This window comes from Hylaeus volcanicus, chromosome 8 (genome assembly GCF_026283585.1).
Source record: "Hylaeus volcanicus isolate JK05 chromosome 8, UHH_iyHylVolc1.0_haploid, whole genome shotgun sequence".
NCBI lineage: Eukaryota > Metazoa > Arthropoda > Insecta > Hymenoptera > Colletidae > Hylaeus > Hylaeus volcanicus.
Window position 1 is genome coordinate 3,655,083 of NC_071983.1, and position 17,310 is coordinate 3,672,392.

Below are 17,310 nucleotides of genomic sequence, written 5' to 3' on the forward strand. Positions count from 1 at the left end.
GGAAATCATTCCGCGCTCGGTTCCCACGGTACGGTTATACGCTCTTTCGCTTCGTTTTGCCCCGTTACTTTTATATTCATCATACTTGCCGCTATGTTATATTTGAGGAATTTTTATTTCGTCTCGTACCTTTCGAAAGCGAATGGAAATAAGCTCTTTCACATATACTCGAACGTAGCAGATCCTTCTTTCTTTTCGCGATGTATTCAGGGATCACTTTTACTTCGAGAGATTATTTAGAATATCAATCTTAAGATAAGAGAAGGATTTTTAAAATTCAATTTAAATATAGCTGAAATATCGCGATCGCGTGGAATTATTCAAGTCAGCTTGGAAATTGCCGTTTACTTTTAGACTCAACAAATTCAACGCTACGTTATTTCATTTCGCTTTGTGTCTTTCGAACGTAGATGGAAGAATATCTCTACATCGAAGTATCCGTGCGATTTAAGTTAAATATGATTAAAATTTCAGGATTCGCGTGAAGTCATTTTGGACAGATTGGAAATCGATATTCGATCGTCGTGTTCATTTTAAACGGTCGATTATTTTCATGATGATTTAGATAGCGATGGTTCAATACGATTATAACGCGAAAGTTTTCTAGCTGGGGGTAGCGCAGATGGTTCACGGACCGTTCCTTCAGACAGACGAAAATGGAGATTCAATTTGAGCATTTAAATATAGGTATCGCGATCAATACCTCTATCGCTACTTTCGTACACGACTCTCTCGTACGACACTTGAGATTGTTTCTGCGAACGTTTCGAAACCATCGCGTCCATTTGACGATATTTTTCCTCGTAATTATCGCTATCAAAAATTATTTCCAATCAAAATAAAACGATCACCGTTTCCCAAGTTAATACTAGTAGAATACCTGCTTCGTTTGGTTCAAAAACTCGCTTCGTTCTTATTACCGAGCACAGAATTTTATTTACAAAACTACAGCACCTCCGAAGTTTTGACACGGTTGTGAAAAATGCTCGCCCATCGCGAGCAACATTGTCGATTAAATTTCGCAAATAAACATCGGACTTTCGACCGACAAAGTTAACGTATGCTATTTCGTTCATTTTTGCGCAACGTTCGTTCGTCTTTACTCGAATCCCGTCTGCGCTCGGTTCCAGAGAGAAATAAATATTTATTAAACAACGTTTCCATTTATAATATATTCCGATGTGTAGGGAGAAGCGAAACGCGCTCGAGAGTTTTCCGGCGCACTCGACCGTTAACTATGTATTTCCATTCGTCGGGCCGCGATGTTTCAGAAAGAAAGAAGCCTCCTCGACGAAGCCGCGTTATACGCGCACGCGACCTCTAATCCTTATCTTCGCCCATTACCCCTACGACAACGCGGTCCCGCAGGGAGAAACGTTTTCACGGTTGTCTGCGTGGCGGCGAAAAACGCTGCTCTTTGCATTTCACGTGTTTCCTTCCGCGGCATATACGCTAACCCTGCCAGTGGATCTCACTTGAATCTCTGCGAAATGCGCGCGAGGTTGAAACCCGTGGGACAGGCCGAAAATTGAACGACGCCACCCCCACCGAAACGAGTCGCGATATATTCTTAAGCTCGTTAAATCGTAAAATTGGATGGTTTGAAATTCCTGGTTAAAATAATTATTTATGGTTAGGAAATAGCTACGATGAGGTGTTGTTTGAATCTGAAATACGAAACCATCACTTGGTAAAGTCTACGTAGATAAGTAGAATAGATAATAGGGTAGGAACAAGAGGAACGCATCCGGTTTTGCAATTTCGGTGATTGTTGAATTTTCGCCGAGTCGACTAACAATCGAAGTTGCACGTTAACCGTTGGGTTAACGAACAGTTTCGTCGCGCTTGGTTTCGCTGATTAATGCGCTCGTGATTTATACCACGCTACGGAAATACGTGCGGTAACGCGAGCACGAAGATTGATCATTATTATAATCTGAAGGGGGCCGGCGTTTCACGACCATACGAAACATCTGCTACTGCGAACTCGTCTCATCTATCTCCATCGGGCGGTCGCAGTCTCGGAATACGCGTAACCCCCTCGACAGTCTCCGCCAGATACGTTTCCGAAGATACATTTCTGAGTATGTTTAAGCCGTACTCTGAAAACATACCCAATTCTCGGAGTCAATATTTTAATAGCTATTCATTGCTATTAAAATACCAGCTAGGTATTGATTTCTGGTTATTATTAATTGCTGTAACATTACTGTAATATTTTACGAATTCTTGCTTCATTACTGACAATTCATTTCGAAATATATCAAATACTAGCTGCAGCTCCGCGAGGAATACTATTCTTATTCTACATATATCACGTTCTCGATTGCATTCATTGTTCACTCACATAAGATACAATATTTATTTATTTCTAGTGTTTATGCAAGCATGTACTTCGTGACAGATGAACGCATTTAACTGGGTCTATATTTCGGAGATTACTCCCTACATACAAACAAACTTCACCTCTTTGTAATATTAGTACAGATAACCGCTGGAAGAATGTGCGAATAATCGACGAATCGAGAGTCAGAGCGCGAGAGCGTCGAGGAATCGGCTCGTTAGTTCATTAAACCGTGGATCACGGGCCAGCGTTCAATTAATAACAGGAGACGGTTCGACGTTCCGAACCGTCGCCCATCGAGCTCCGATCAATTCCTGTTCGATCTTCGCGAACAGAAAGGACCGATACACCCCACATCCGTTTTATTAATGCGATTCAAACGCTACGATATTCATCGGGCTGCGATTCCTCCGAAGAATGATGCATTCGAGTAAATAAAAGCGCTCGGAGGCTTTCATTAAATTTACGATAAAAGTTGGAGAAAATACTTTGAAAAGGGCCGCTCTTTCTCTCTTTTCACCTCCAATGAGGATCTATTATAAAGAACAAGTAAGAAATAAAAAGAGAGACGGATTTCTTCTGTTCCGCGTTGATTCACGGATCCTCGACGTGCGTTACGAACATTTCTCGGCGATCAATAGACGCTTGGAATCGATGTTTCGACAATGTTTTTCCTTGCGATCATTTTCCATCGCTCGACAGCGTTCCACGCGACGTTCACGCGAATCGTAGGCCCGTGTTCCGTGTGATAGGTGACGGTTATCGCGTCTTCTGGATCGTAACTCTTTCGAGGAAGCACGCGCGCCCGCTCCGAGCAACGTGTAACGTGTTCCCGACTGGTAATTCAGGGCTCGACCGGGGAAATGGAATTTCAATTTCCTGCCAGAGAAGCCGGTTTGTAGCTCCTAACGAGGGATGCAAATTTCATCCCCCCGTCGCGGAGGTTGAGACGTAGATCCGCGTACGTTCGAATCCCGACCGCGTCAAAACGTATTTTAAGCCGCGTCGCAGACCCGCTACCGGAGCTAAATAATTCATCCGATGAATTATTTCCGCGCGTGCACCGCCCGGTAACGGGCATCGATTCGGTCGATCGTCTTCTCCGTTCTCGTGACTCGATACCGCGATCCAGTTTCTTCCGAGACCTCTTCCTTGTCCGACTCCTAAAATTATTTTCTCACTTTTATTGTTCGCAAGCTCGTCTGCCTTCTGCGTACCAGATTCGTACCAGTTTCAAAAGCGCCCTCGGTGACCTTCCATTGTACTCGTGATCTCGGATGTATAGATCTCGTGGTTCGATTCAACGCGGTTGAACAATGCGCGACACACTGACAGTCGCGGTAATTTATACCACTGCCGGACAATAACTCGATAAATTCACTCGTTACAGCGAATACATTATCGTTGATTTATCGGGGGAGTATTACTTTAAATGGACCGTATCTGAAAAATGGCGAACTGTAATATATTCGCTCGTTTTGATCGAGTTAAAACGTTTACTAATTTTTTAATTATTTTTATAGATAACTTTTATAACCGTCGACAACGGGAATTGTTGAAGAGATAATTAATATCCCCAGGTAAAACGGTGCGAATTTCAATTGCGTACACGAGAGCTCCACGTCACATTCCCTGAAAACCCGTTATCGAAGTTGTCGGTTCCGCGCGTGTGCCGCGCTCTCGGGCCAATACGTGAATAATTTGTGTATCCGATTCGGTCTGCGAACCGAACAGCTGGCTACGTCTTCCAAATAATCTGATCGATAATCTGGCCGCCCCTCTCGAAAATCGCCCGCTCGACGCTGGGCCATAGCGCGGACCAATTTCGTGGCCGTCGTCGAATAATCGGTTCTCTCGTCGAGCTTTGCCACGAGTTTCGTTTGATTTGTAGGACGGCCTAGCTCGGTGAAAATCGTACCCCCGCGTATAACGCATTCGGAATAATTATTCGGAAATTGCCGGACGAACATAACACGGACGAAACCCGATCATTTGCGACTGATTTGAATTCATTATTTTCTATTTACCGTATCATTTTGTAAACGATACACCCGACACTGAATCTACCAATTTCGATTCAGAGGAAACAAAATTGTTCACGTACCTTCTCGGCTAAATAGAATTCAAATTTGTCGCGTGATCGAATGTCTATTTTTTCGGAGAAGTCGTTGGAAAACTAGGTAAAAGTTCGAGTAAAATGACGTAGCATTAAATGTCACCGTTCCGTCGATCAGAATAGTCGAGTGTCAAAAGGTACGACCCCGTCCTGCTATCGAAATTCATCGATCGATTGATGGGAAACCTCGTTCGTAAGCTCGCAAAATCTCCCGGAATAGCGTGCATGTACGCTGCAGGTGCTGCTGTGTGGAACATGAGATCCGACAGTTGCAATTTTACCGCATCTTGTCACCATCCAATCTACAATGCCCTCCCTCCGTCCCTTTCGACCCTCCGCCGCCGCCATCCTTCCTCTCGTTCTTTTTTTTTTTTTTTTCATCGCGTTGTTTCGCCAATTCTCCTGGCCTGTTCCCCATTTCATCCGTATCCCTGAACCATCGATATTTTTCTTTTTTTTTAACCCAGGTATTGTATTTGTTTATGTGATTTTTTTCTGTATATACAGGATTCCAATGGGTTTCCTACGGTTGCGCAGCTTTAGTAGAGACACGCGAGAGATATTCGCAACGGAATGCGGGTCGCTTCGTAGTTCGACGACCAACTCGAGCGTCGCGTATGTTCTCCTACGAGTAGTATGACACCGTGCACCGTCAGACGTCTACTCGAGATATATCAGGTGGCTGAAAAATTGCGAATCGAATGTAAATAGGTGGCCATCGTCGCTGGGAACGAGGCGTTAAAAGCGCAAAGGGGAAACCGAGACCAGCGTTCTCCTTCGCCGAAAAACTGTCTTCCCGTGAAGTTTTTATTTTCGCATGCAATTTACGTTGTTCCCGAGGCAAACGTTCGTTAACGTTGTTTCTTCGGCGCGCCTTTTGTTCGGCGAACGTTTTTTCTTCGTTTCCGCGTTGATGGTTGCTTTCAGCCATGGCGGAGAGGTCTTGTCTTTCGTTAGATTTAATTTCGTCTTGCGTTAAACGAAACGCGAGAGCGTTGCCGTTGTGGAAGGAACGGCTGTGTAAATATCGTAGCGAAGACGAGGCGAGGCAGAGGGAGACAGGGAGAAAAAGAGTTTACTTTGCTTTTTAAAAACCGGGAGATCGCGCTTGAACGTCGGAATACCAATGACTCGGGATTTGTCGTTGACAACTTTTAATTAATGCGCGGCATTAATGCGGAAGTTTGCCGGAAACTTTAATCAAATATTGCGTTTCGAGACTTCGAGCTTTATTTCTTAGCGCGGCGGAGAGCGCTCGATAAAACGTCTCTGTAGGCTTTGAAAAAATTTCATCCTGTCTTTCGTTCCGGCAAATGTTTTATTTCGTCCAGGGAATTGGTATTTTGCAAAATGTGGCGAGTGAACGTTTTATCCCGGTGCCAAATTTCGCGCGTTAAGTTTCGAAGGAAAATAACGGCCAATATTTACGACTGTCGCGTCGACCACCGAAGAACCGAAGTGTCGGTGTGCTTCAAGGGCGTTTGTTATTCGATTCTGCAATTAACGCCCGGCAATAATCGTTCGCGCCGCAAGCAATCGAAAACACGCGGGTAATTGCTCGTAACGTGTGGAAAATTGCTGGGTGAAGGACCGATTCAAGTTTGTATTTTCAACGGTCGATTCGAAATAGCCGGTCGGGGAACTTGAACGAGGAAAATGTAAAAAAAAAAAGAATAATCCAACGGTAGATTTAATTAGCGACGTGTTAACGCGGTCAGTGTTTTTGCGAACGAGTCGATTCACACAGTTAGTCTAAATTATTCGCGTCGCATTGTCCATCGAAATAAAAATTGCAGTAAATACATCGCGTACTTAATTTCGTATCTAAAAATAGCAAACAAGTGATATAGGATTGTATATAGTCGGACACGCGGTATTTGTGTTTACGCAATAAGTACGCCACGCTTGTCTACGGTCAACAAGCGACTGGTATTGTTCGTTATATTAACCCGCAACCTACGTGCTTATTCTGGCTTTGCGAGTCAATGAAAATCAACGAGTAAACTACGAGAAACGTATTGCTATTTTTTTTTTTTTTCTTCGTAACACTGTACCGGTGCTGTTCAGTTGCAGCGACGCGTATACGTAACAGCTACGACGTTAAAAGTAACTCTCGCATTCGCAAGATGTCTACTATTTCTGTCGAAAATAGACTCGGCGTAAATTGCGTCGTGTACGTGACATTTTACAAGAGCATAATGCACAGGAGCGCACACGTTTTAGCTACTTTGCCAGACGCCATCGCATCGAACGTATCGGATACGAGGAAAAAGAAAAAACGATCGTCGTATAACTACGTCATATATTCAGGACCTCTCGATACGTTCCGAGTTACGACAACGAGGGTGGAACGTAAAATAACAGAGCTACGCGTCCAATGTCTTCTTTTTTTTTTCTCCGTTTCCTCTCTCCGCTTTTTGCGCGTCGTCCGTTAGCTACGCGAAGTTTTAGACATTTATCGATTCCATTTATGACGGTTTCGATAAATGATCGACGCGCCAACGCTACAACATCCCTGGGACTGCAGTCGAAGTTAGCGTAAGTTAATATTATTTATTTTTTTTTTTTTCGCTTCCACCGTCGTCGCGCACATTTGTTGTCGGCTGTCGAAATGCTCGACGCGAAACATCCTTTCTGGTATATAGATATAAAGAAGATTTAGTGGTTTTATTCGTATCGACGATGTACAAATAAAAATGCTTTCGACCCTTTCGAGTTCCCGTAGAATGATTCGCGTGTTTTTTCCAAATGAGACAGGCTACTAAATACACACACGAAAATACGTGTAAAATGATAGTCATTCGAATAATACGTAGTCCCATACCGAGTTCATTTTGTGTACTCGTTCGAGCGGAAGGAGAAGAGAAAGAAACTCTGATTAAAAGTGAAATATTGTAGCGTTGTCGAAAGGCAGCCCGTGGTCGAAAATTTCGCAAACCGCGAAATAAACAAAAGAAAAAGAAGAAAAAAGGAAGAGGAAAAGAGAGAAAAAAAAACGCGAAACCGGAAGATCGATAAATGTAAGCGGTTGCGTTTCGTATATATTTTTCCGACGTATTATTGGACACGTACGTGGCACCGGGCGCGCATGTGTGCGTGCGAAAGCGGCCGGGACGTGACTTAAATATAAATGAAAGTACGCAACGGCGGAATAGCCGAGTGGAGGAAACATCAACGCGGAATATTTTACTTTTTTCTCCCCCACCTTTGATGAGGAATGCATGCGCGATTTCAGGGCTGCATTTTTCATGAGCCGAAGAACAGAGCACGACGTTTCGGGTTCGAACAACCGAACGCCGACGTTATTACGAGGAAGTCAATGGCAGCGATGCGTGAAATGCAACAAATGCTGCGTTCATTCCACCTCGAACGGTCATTTGATCGATCCAGAACTAATATTGGAATTTAATTCATCATTTGAGAACTGTAAATCACTCGCGATGCCCGCGCACAGGAGCAAGCGACCGATGTAGGCGTAGAAATTTTTTAAGGATATACGGCCGTACATGGCCGGACAAGTAATATAGGACAGCCTGCGTGCGGAGTAGTAGTGCACTCTCGTATGCGACCAGGCGAGTAGCACGCGAGCGTATGCTGTTGGACAAGTAGTACGGGGTGGTGTGTGATCGGACAAGTAGTATTAGATCGCATAAGTAGTATTAGATCGCATATTATCAGGGAAGTAGTGTCGGATCGTATGTAATCCGACAAGCAGCGCGGCGCGACGTAGGAAGGCAAGTAGTATTCGACGGTGTTTGTCAGAGTCGGGATACGAGATCGTTCATGTCCAGGTAAATGGTGTAAGCCAATAATTTGCGAGAAAGGTTTCTAAACTGTCCTGGCGCGAGTTCGTAAGCTGAATTAACGTTGAAAAAATACAGCAGATTTACATTCGGATAAATTTGATCGAATTTACAAAGAAAGTTTGTTTACAAACGATTCGAAGGATAATTCGTGAATTCTCCAGCGAGCGCCACGGTCGCTAGCTGACTGATCGTTGGATAGAAGGTTTCAGAGCTCGGTGGCGGCGCGAGCGCGTCAAGTGCCACGACTGAGCCTAAGGCGATTATGGCAGCGCCTCTAGATCTCGAAAATCTCATTACTGTCTCGACGGCTGTGTTCTCGAGAAAGACCAGGCGCAGAAGAGAAAGCGGTAAAGATCAACGAGGAGAAAGAAAAGTCGGGAGGCCGAGGGGACCGAAGGTGTTGGTAAAGACGGAGAGTGGAAAGGCACTCGTGATTCAGAGGAATCTAAATCCTGAAAAGCGTTGCGAATCTTCTAAAGGCTGGAACAAGGGAGGGCGTCGGAAACGGAGACGATGCGAGTCTACGCCTGCAACGAAAATAGCAGATTGTAGCGAATAAAGTCGGCTACGTTTCGTAGCACGTTTTCTAGACCAATTGCCGAGCAAATCCCAGGGAACCGGTCGAACGAAGAAAAGCGTTACCTCGCTGGGAAACCTGAAACGGCAGGATAACCGAGCCGCGAGAACGATCATTCCTGAAACGATGGTACGTAAGATACGAGATAAGGATAAGGGTGTCGAGCGGTAAGAGAAGACGCCGGTAAAAGTAAACACATCGAAAGGGCCCGATAGAATCGTAGGATGGGTTCGCGACGAGGACATCGGCGAGGAAAGAGGAGACGAAGAAAGCTCCCGGAGAAGAGTCAACAGCCGATGGAAAGACGGGGGAAAATCCAACGAACGTGACCGTGGCGGATGCGTGCGCGAGAAAATCGAGGGAAAAAAGGCGACACAGAAGAAAGGAAGACGCGGAAGAGCGACAGAGCCAGCCAGGAATATCGTACGGGGATTCCAAAGTCGACGAGAGAGTAGGTAGTCACGTCGACGTGAAAGATCGTAATTGCGAATTCGTTGACCCGCGAGTCGAGTGAGCTTCTTCACGAAGTCGCAATAGAGGGACGTCAGTTGAAGAGGAGGAGGGAGGGTGTGGGTGGGCAGGAGGGGTCCAGAGAGCGGGAGACACAGGGGAGAAAAAAGAGAGAGCCGCGGAGGGATGGAAAAAAAAGAAACGCGGAACCGGAACGGTGGGGTGGCAGGTTACACAGAGAAAAAGCAACGGGGGTAGAGATTCCGGTGGGAAGAGGGATGGGCGGGAGGGGGTGGAGTTGGAGTTGGGAAGGCGAGGCGCGAGCAAACAGACTTTGCAATCGTTTATTTTTCTGGCAATTATATTCTTCCGTGAAAAGAACCCGAGCCCCTTTCACTCCGTATTTATTTCTGTCGTGAATGCGTCGTGAAACGTCCGACCTTCAGTGGTGCTCAAGACGCGGAGATCTCGCTTGCTACTATTTCAGGGGGTGGCGAACCCGGACGGATCTAGCGATTCGGGGAGATTTACCAAACGTTTGGATCGGATTAAAACGTTCCTCGTCGGTCGAGAGGTGCGAGAAGATCCTTGGCGAAATACTTTTACCCGACGCGAGGATATCCCGTTGCTCTCAAGTATCCGTCAATTCCACCGATACACCAACGCGTCCCGACAACGCGACGCGAAACTCGATAGGATCGCTTTTTCGCCTAAAAAGCCAATTCTGTCGTAAATCGACAACGAGCGATTCTTGAAGTGCTCCCCCAGGAGGATTTAAAGAAGCTCTCTATTGGAAACGTCTGCTTTATCCGGCGTCCTTCCCCGTGTACCTCTGGGAGTTAGCTCTTGGTTTAAATCGCGCGCACAGCGGACACGAAAAATTAGATTAGATATACGAAAGTTAATCAAAAGTTTAAGAGAGTAATGGCAATAGGGGGATTTATATTGGGAACACGATTTCCCCTCCGTAACGCTCGTCAAGAATTCCGGGAGCACAACCTTCGTTGTAACCTTTTCATCTGACGTTCAGAACTATGGAACAAATCAATTAATCTATCGGCGGTACGGTCGTGCTATCGGAATTCTTGACGAGATATTCGGAGGGGGAAATCGTGTTCCCAATACAAACGATCGTTTCACCGATATCAAGTCGAAAAGTAAAACGTATTTTCTGTGTTACGTTCTCGTCGTGTGACTACGTCGATTTCATTAAATGAGAGACTCGTTAAGAAACAGAGTCGTCGAGGAAAACCATATGAAAATTGGATGGCGTCTTACCTTCGTTCGCTTTGTATTTTTGAGTACCTTCTCATTCTTAACGGTTCCGCGTCGTTCGAAGGTTCAAAGACGCGTTTTACATTCTTCTGCCTCGATTATTAGCTCGGTCTCTTGTAAAAGTATACGACATCCGAAGACGTCCAATCAGACAACGCGGGGGCTTGTTAAAATTTAGTAGACAAGCCAGCCAGTCGGAACGGAAAGTACAAAAGGACTCTGCTCGAAGGAGCACGGCATCACCCTCCCTTCCCGATGGAACTTCCTGGTTGATCGATAGGCAATAATTCTTAATTACCGTCGTGCCCCCTAATTATTGGTTTTCGAGTTCGCTTGGCTGGCTTTCGCGATTCGAGCGAGTCGATAACGAGAAACTTGGATTGATCAGCACGCAGTTCTCCACTCCGACGAACAAATAGCAAGTTTTACATGGGAGAAAGGTGGCCATGGAAACTTGAAACGTCGACACTCGTACGCTTCAAGTATCGAAACGATCGACGCGTTAAAATTTATATTGCTGACGAGTTGGAAAAGAATCGATTCGAAACGAGGATCGAATAAGGGGGCTACGAGACGAAGAGGGGGCTGCTGGAAAGTGTGCTCAATTTACGCGACGCGGCTTCCGGGGGTCTCACAAAACAAAACACTTTTCAGGAGTCAGGCGGACCGAAGTGTGCCCCGCGGCCGCACGTGGCTCCCGAAAAGGGTCGAGCACTTAATTAATCGAAACGAGAGGGGGGCTTTCAAACAATATCCAGGGGTGACGCGCGCCACACGCGGTCTCTAACTTGCGCTCGCGGGCGCACTCGTTTTTACTTCCATTCCCGCGTCCTGAAATATTCGCGATTATATCGGATTATAATGACCGTGCTAAATATGCATAGCCCCGTCCGCCGTTCGTACGGCTCGGAATACGCAGTTTCGTTTCCAGCAAATCCTAGATGCATTTCCCCGCGCGAGCTCGCGTATTTACGGGGATAATTAGTTATTAACGTCCCGCGGTTCCTCGGGTGAACATTTTTCTTCCTTTCTTCTACATTTGCAATTATTTATTTTGCGATCCATAAACGAATCATTCAACGAACAAAATTCTTTGAATCGAGAAACGTAACGAACGATGTCGGTGCTATTCCTCTAACGGTATCGACGATCGCATAGACAGATACGCGAGCCCCATAAAATACCGCGCGCGTAGCTAATGGCGCGTTAATTAGTTGCACGTGCTGATCGTTATAATCACCGATAACGGCAACATTTTAATCGGACCCGTTTAAATAGCGGCGGTGAAATTTGTGAGGGTTGTTTACGACCGCGTATGGGGGTTTTTCGTATTAATTTCTCGTTCGGTCCGAAAATTGCTCCTATAAATTCGCCATCATTGGCTCCGCGGCTCGATGCAATTCGCGCGGTGACCTCGATAATTTACCAAATTAATATCGCGTTGTAAGTACGCGTGATTTTCGCTACGCGAACTTTCTATTTGCTCGAATGGAATATAGACGATGGCCGTTTCTGCGAACGCGTCCGGCAATGGATATTAAAATTGCACGCTTCGTTTATTCATACAACGTCGCCACCGAACTCGTTGTTATCCTTTTCGTTTGTTCGATAAAAAACGACCGTGTCCGCCGGAAATATACGAGGGAATAGTTTTTAATTCGTTTATTCAGCGTCGTCGTTGATCATGCCTTTTACGATCTACGGAGTCTCCCAGATTGTTACGAGGAATATGAATTATTGAACTCTTCTACCAACGCGCCATCCTGAAGCTCGCTGAAATAATCGCGAAAAATGGCCCCGCTACTCGTTAAGAAAAAAAAGACGCTTTCGGTAACGCGTTACATACAAACGTAACGAGACAAAGATACAAATCACGTCGTTGGCCCTATCCCAAATGCCTGGGACCACAATAGGCATCCTTGCCACCAGACAGGCAAATAACTTCCACCCCCAACCCGTCCCCCGCCTCCCACACATTTTCCCTCCCTCGACGTTACCTGCCAGCGCGCGTGTACACACACGTGCGCGTCTTAGTTACGTGATGCATATAGGAAGGATAGTCGTCCAGTGGAGAGACATCGATGACACTATACATATTGACAAGACACTCGAGACCGCCTGCCTGGGTCCTCGCCCTCCGGGTCCTCATCACCCTCTGGCGTACCCTTTCCCCGCTCTACACCCCCGCTTCCTAGCAGAGCCAGCCGCGTAGCAGCGAGACCGTGCGCCCCGGACGGATCGTTACTTTTTCGATTGTTCTCTGAATCCCAGCAGTGGCTGCGTCGATCTTCGAACGCAGGAAGCTCGAGCTTAAACTGTCACCGACTGTCGATACCGTATCGGCGGTGCACTTTTTTGCGATGTCTGCGAATGTTTGGACACGGCGCTCGACATCGGGGATTTCTTTCTTTCTTTTTTTTTTTTTTTTAATTTCACCAAAGGGATCTCGAAACGTTACAAAATTGCAACGTTTCGAGCTCCCCCCTTTTCCGGTGGATCCGTTCGAGTGGTATCGGGAGCTTTTCGTGCCTCGTTTCGATATCCGTCGATCGGGAATTCGAGACGGTGGTTACTTTCGCAGTTTCAACGAGAGATGCATTCAAGATATCCTTGCGTTCGAGTTTGAAAATGCAAGAATGTAGACTGATATTGTTACTCTATTATTCTAGATAGAAGAATTATAGATGTAAAAAAGAGTAAGCGCGCTTCACCCAGTTTTTACGCGGAGAATCGACCTCGATTCACGTGACACGTCAACTTTCGACAAGTCGTAGATGACGGAAGGGTAGAAGGGAACGCGTCCCGTGGCGCGCCATGCGACTGGTTGAAAGCGACGCCTACTCTGCAATCGCTGCGTGGCGTCGCGACATTTGCCAACGATCCAGCACGCGTAAGGACGAATCGAGCGATCTACGGAGGCGCTCCGCTACCGATAAACCACGGGACAATGGCGCGCGTTTATTTCACAATGCCACTCGAAACTGCGAGCGCGACGATAGGGAGTCCCCGTCGAAACAATACGACCCTAAACAATAGCCGATATCTTTCTACCGATTCAGATTCGAAATCAACGATAGAACAGCGACTGTTTGGACGCCCGAAGGGGGAGAGCCTCGGGGCTGACACGTTCGACGAATAGCGAAGGAGATCGGTGAACGATCCAACCAGAGATTCGTCGACGGGTACAAGAATTTTCTTACGACGATGTGCAATATTAACGCGGTAGTTCGGCACTGGAAGCAATTCATTCTCTCGCAAGGAACGCTTTTTAGGTGTCCGCAGGTGTTTTGATTTTTGGATATGTCTTAAAGGACCGAAAAATAGGATATACGTATTTTTTTATGTTGACCCGTTTTCATATTTAGAGGGTGAAACGACACCCTAAAGTTTCAGCTACGATAGGGTATTATTATAAACAAATTATTTTTGATAAAATTTAGCCATCCCTTAAATATGAAAACGGGCCAATATAAAAAAATACGTATATCTTGTTCTTCGGTCCTTCAAAACATGTCCGAAAATCAAAACACTCCACCTGAAAAGCTTTCGTTGTCGGTAAAATCAACTACGAAGACGAGTTTCCACCATTGCGTCCTTTTCCGGATTTCTCGGACGCAGGCCTCAACGATGGAAATCGCGGTCCATTCACAGCCATCCAACGAGGATTCCAAGGCATCAGGATCGCGTCGAGGATACCGCGTTCGCGGAAACGATCGATGCTACCGCGGTGTTTACTTTATCGTCGGGTAAACGCGGAATCCCTGGGATGCTTCCACGGGCAATCAACGTCAATTCGCATTCCCGTGGCCGTGGAGTGCAAGCCCTCCTTACCGGCGCCCGGCGTCTCGAGAACGATTCAGGAACGCGCAACCGCCGCGGCAAGTTCATTGTCAGCTTCTTGAACGAGAAAGGCAGACGGTGGCTAGGCGAGGAGAGCGGTTCGGAAGAGTTTCCAGCCGACGAAACGCGATCGGGCACGCGCAAATAACCCAGCCAGCCCTGAAAACGAAGAAGGGAACTGCGATGAAAAGCTTATTAAAACGGCCGGAGTCCCAGTAAATATTTGATCCGTCTTTCGACCGGCCGCTGCGTTATGAGGAAACTAACCCTTCCCTGCGATGGAGCGAGGTGTCTTCGGCTGTTGCATCCTCTTCTTGGTATCGTAACCAACGAAAGTAGATTTGTCCTCCCGCCTTCGACAGCGAATTATAACGAGCAAAAGAACAAGCAGTAGAGCGTGTTAAAGCGAGAGGGATCGAACGTTCCGATCTCCCCCTACGCGTTTCGGGAATTGACCATCTTTCAATCATGCGACGCAATATCCGCGCTACTTCGGTACTCGCAGTCACCGTTGAAACGGCCATCGTCGTTCGATGAACGTAACCGAAACGGCAACCACGGTCCCGCGGATACGCGAGATCAAAGGCTTTCGGCGTGCAAACGCATTAACCGCCGCTCTGGGCGTTGCAAAATCGCCGGCGAGGATCGACAATGAGAACGCGCGCGCGCGCGAGAAAGAATGATCTACGCGACGGAGCCTGAAGTGATATTAATCCCGAGCTGAAAGACAGCTCGGGAACAGGGAAGCGAGAGAACGGAGAGAAAGAGAGAGGTTAGGGGGAGGTTTTAGAAGGGGGTAAGAGTACAACACGGCAGCGGCCGTGTCTTTGAACGAAGACTCTTGGCGGGCGCAGATGGCCCGGAGAGGGGGTCTTTGTAGCTCGTACATCTCGCTAATTAAATAAAAAAAAAGTCCCCTTTCTCCGTTTCCTGTTCCCTTGCTGTCGCTCTCGCTGGTCGGGCTGCTATTCTTCCGGGTGTCGGCCCGCAGGCGGCCGTCGCGCGGTGTCTCTGACTTCGTCGAGCGCAGGAGGGCGCGGGCAAAGAGCGGTGGACGGGATCGAGAAGGGTAGAGGGAGAGAAACGGGATAAAGCGTGGCGTTGCACCACCCGCAACTATTGTCTTCCCCATTGTTTCAACGTGCTCGCATTGTTCACCGCGATACGTCGCCCCGAAGTGTTGTTACGCACTTCATTTTATTAATATTGGCTGCGCCGATAAGCAATCTTCCAGAGAGGAAGGCTTTCAGCCACGAATTATTCTCTCCGCGCGTGGACGTATGATTTTACAAAAAGCAGTGTCGTTAACCAACAACTCGTTCTTTTTTTAGACGATTTTCGTCCGACGCACAGGAATCCGCTCGAAATTAAAAGCGCAGTCGAAGCTCGGAAACCTCCTAAGTTCCGGACATTAATTTCACTGAGTCTCGTCACCCCGGTCGCTTCTTGAATACCAAATACCTTCCTCGAGACCCAAATTTCATTAAAACTCGATAGCGCAAACTTCGCCCCTTTCGTAACTTCCTTCGAACGTTATAAACTCTTTTCGACGTCGCGCAATGTGATCATCGCGTGCCCTCGCTACTTTCGTCTGCCCTTTAGGGGAAGTCTTTTGGCCGGTATCGCGTATAACGCACCTTAGTATCGTACGTCGTTCCGAAGCTTGGATATATTTTTGTGAGAAATATTTACGATCGAATCAGAGGTAGGAGATAAATAAATCCAGAGGTGCCACTCTGCACTGTCCACAAATAGGTAAATAAACACGGCAATTTTCGAAGCGAGCAGACCACGCGTCACGCGACGATGGCTGGCGAAACGAAGAGCAGAAATCACATCGGGGAACAAAAGGAGAACGGTGACAGACGTTGATAAGAGGCGGTGTGAAACTCGAAAGAAGGAGGCCATCCAGCTTTTTGCGGCTGGGGTGTCCTCCGGGACGCGTCGCGAAACAGAAGACACTCGCTTTGATCGGCGACGATAGGGCGTCGAGGAGGTCGGGGACGTATCGGAACTGTTCGACGTGTGTGCTCTCGCGTCGCCTCTGGCGACACATGGAAACGAAACGCTAGATTGGCCGTGGATTACAGTCGCCCCCGGCCGCCATTGTTTCGCTAGTGTAAAAGCACGCGGCCGAACGACGCGTATTACTTGCACGCGTTTCAGACCGTGCGGATATCCAGCCTCTATTCTTCCACCTTTCGTGCGCCAGCGATCGATCACCACCCCGGCTTAATTAGATCTGTCGCGGATTATTTGGCTTCGCAGACTTTTTCGCTCGTAGTTTTTGTGTTACCTTGCAGCCGTCCAAAAATTACCGCGCAGATTTTCGAAGGTAGGTAGGTCCCAGATTTTCGCGGTAGGTAGGTTCTCCGGACGGCTTCATTTCTCCGTACGTACGTACGCGTATAGTCGACGGAAAGCTGGTAGAGGGTGGCAACAACGGCGCTGGAGATTAGTCGAGATTGTGGCTCGCCAGCGGCACTTTCTCACGTTAGCGGCGTTTATTACGTGGCCACACGGTAAATAGTTAATTTATTAATGTAAATAAGGTATCGTGCTCCGCGGCGAACCTAACCGTAATTGTATAATAAATCCGTCCGGCGTTCTGCCTTTATTCGCGGTGGTATTCCGACTCGGTTTATCTTGAACGAATGCGAGAGAAGGGCCGCGTGGAAGTTTGGATACGATTGTCATTGGAGCTCGAATCGGAAATCCGAGACTCAAAGTGGCGATTTTAGTTTCTTCGTAATGCTCGTCCAATGGTCTCCTCGAAGAATTCAAAAAGCTGGCACGCCTATCGTCGAACACGCCGCGCTCTTTAAGGTGGATGGTAGTGCGGCTAAGGGACGAGGGGAGTAGTACAGGGTGTTTGATGAACAAGGATGCTGGCAACACAACG

At 47.1% G+C, this 17,310-nt stretch overlaps 1 protein-coding gene across 3 annotated transcripts in view; it reads right to left on the minus strand.

Annotated features, from left to right (window-relative positions):
* The window catches only part of LOC128880644 (cell adhesion molecule Dscam2), a 140,209-nt gene that overhangs the window by 36,488 nt on the left and 86,411 nt on the right, over nt 1–17,310 (minus strand). The window lies entirely within an intron of this gene.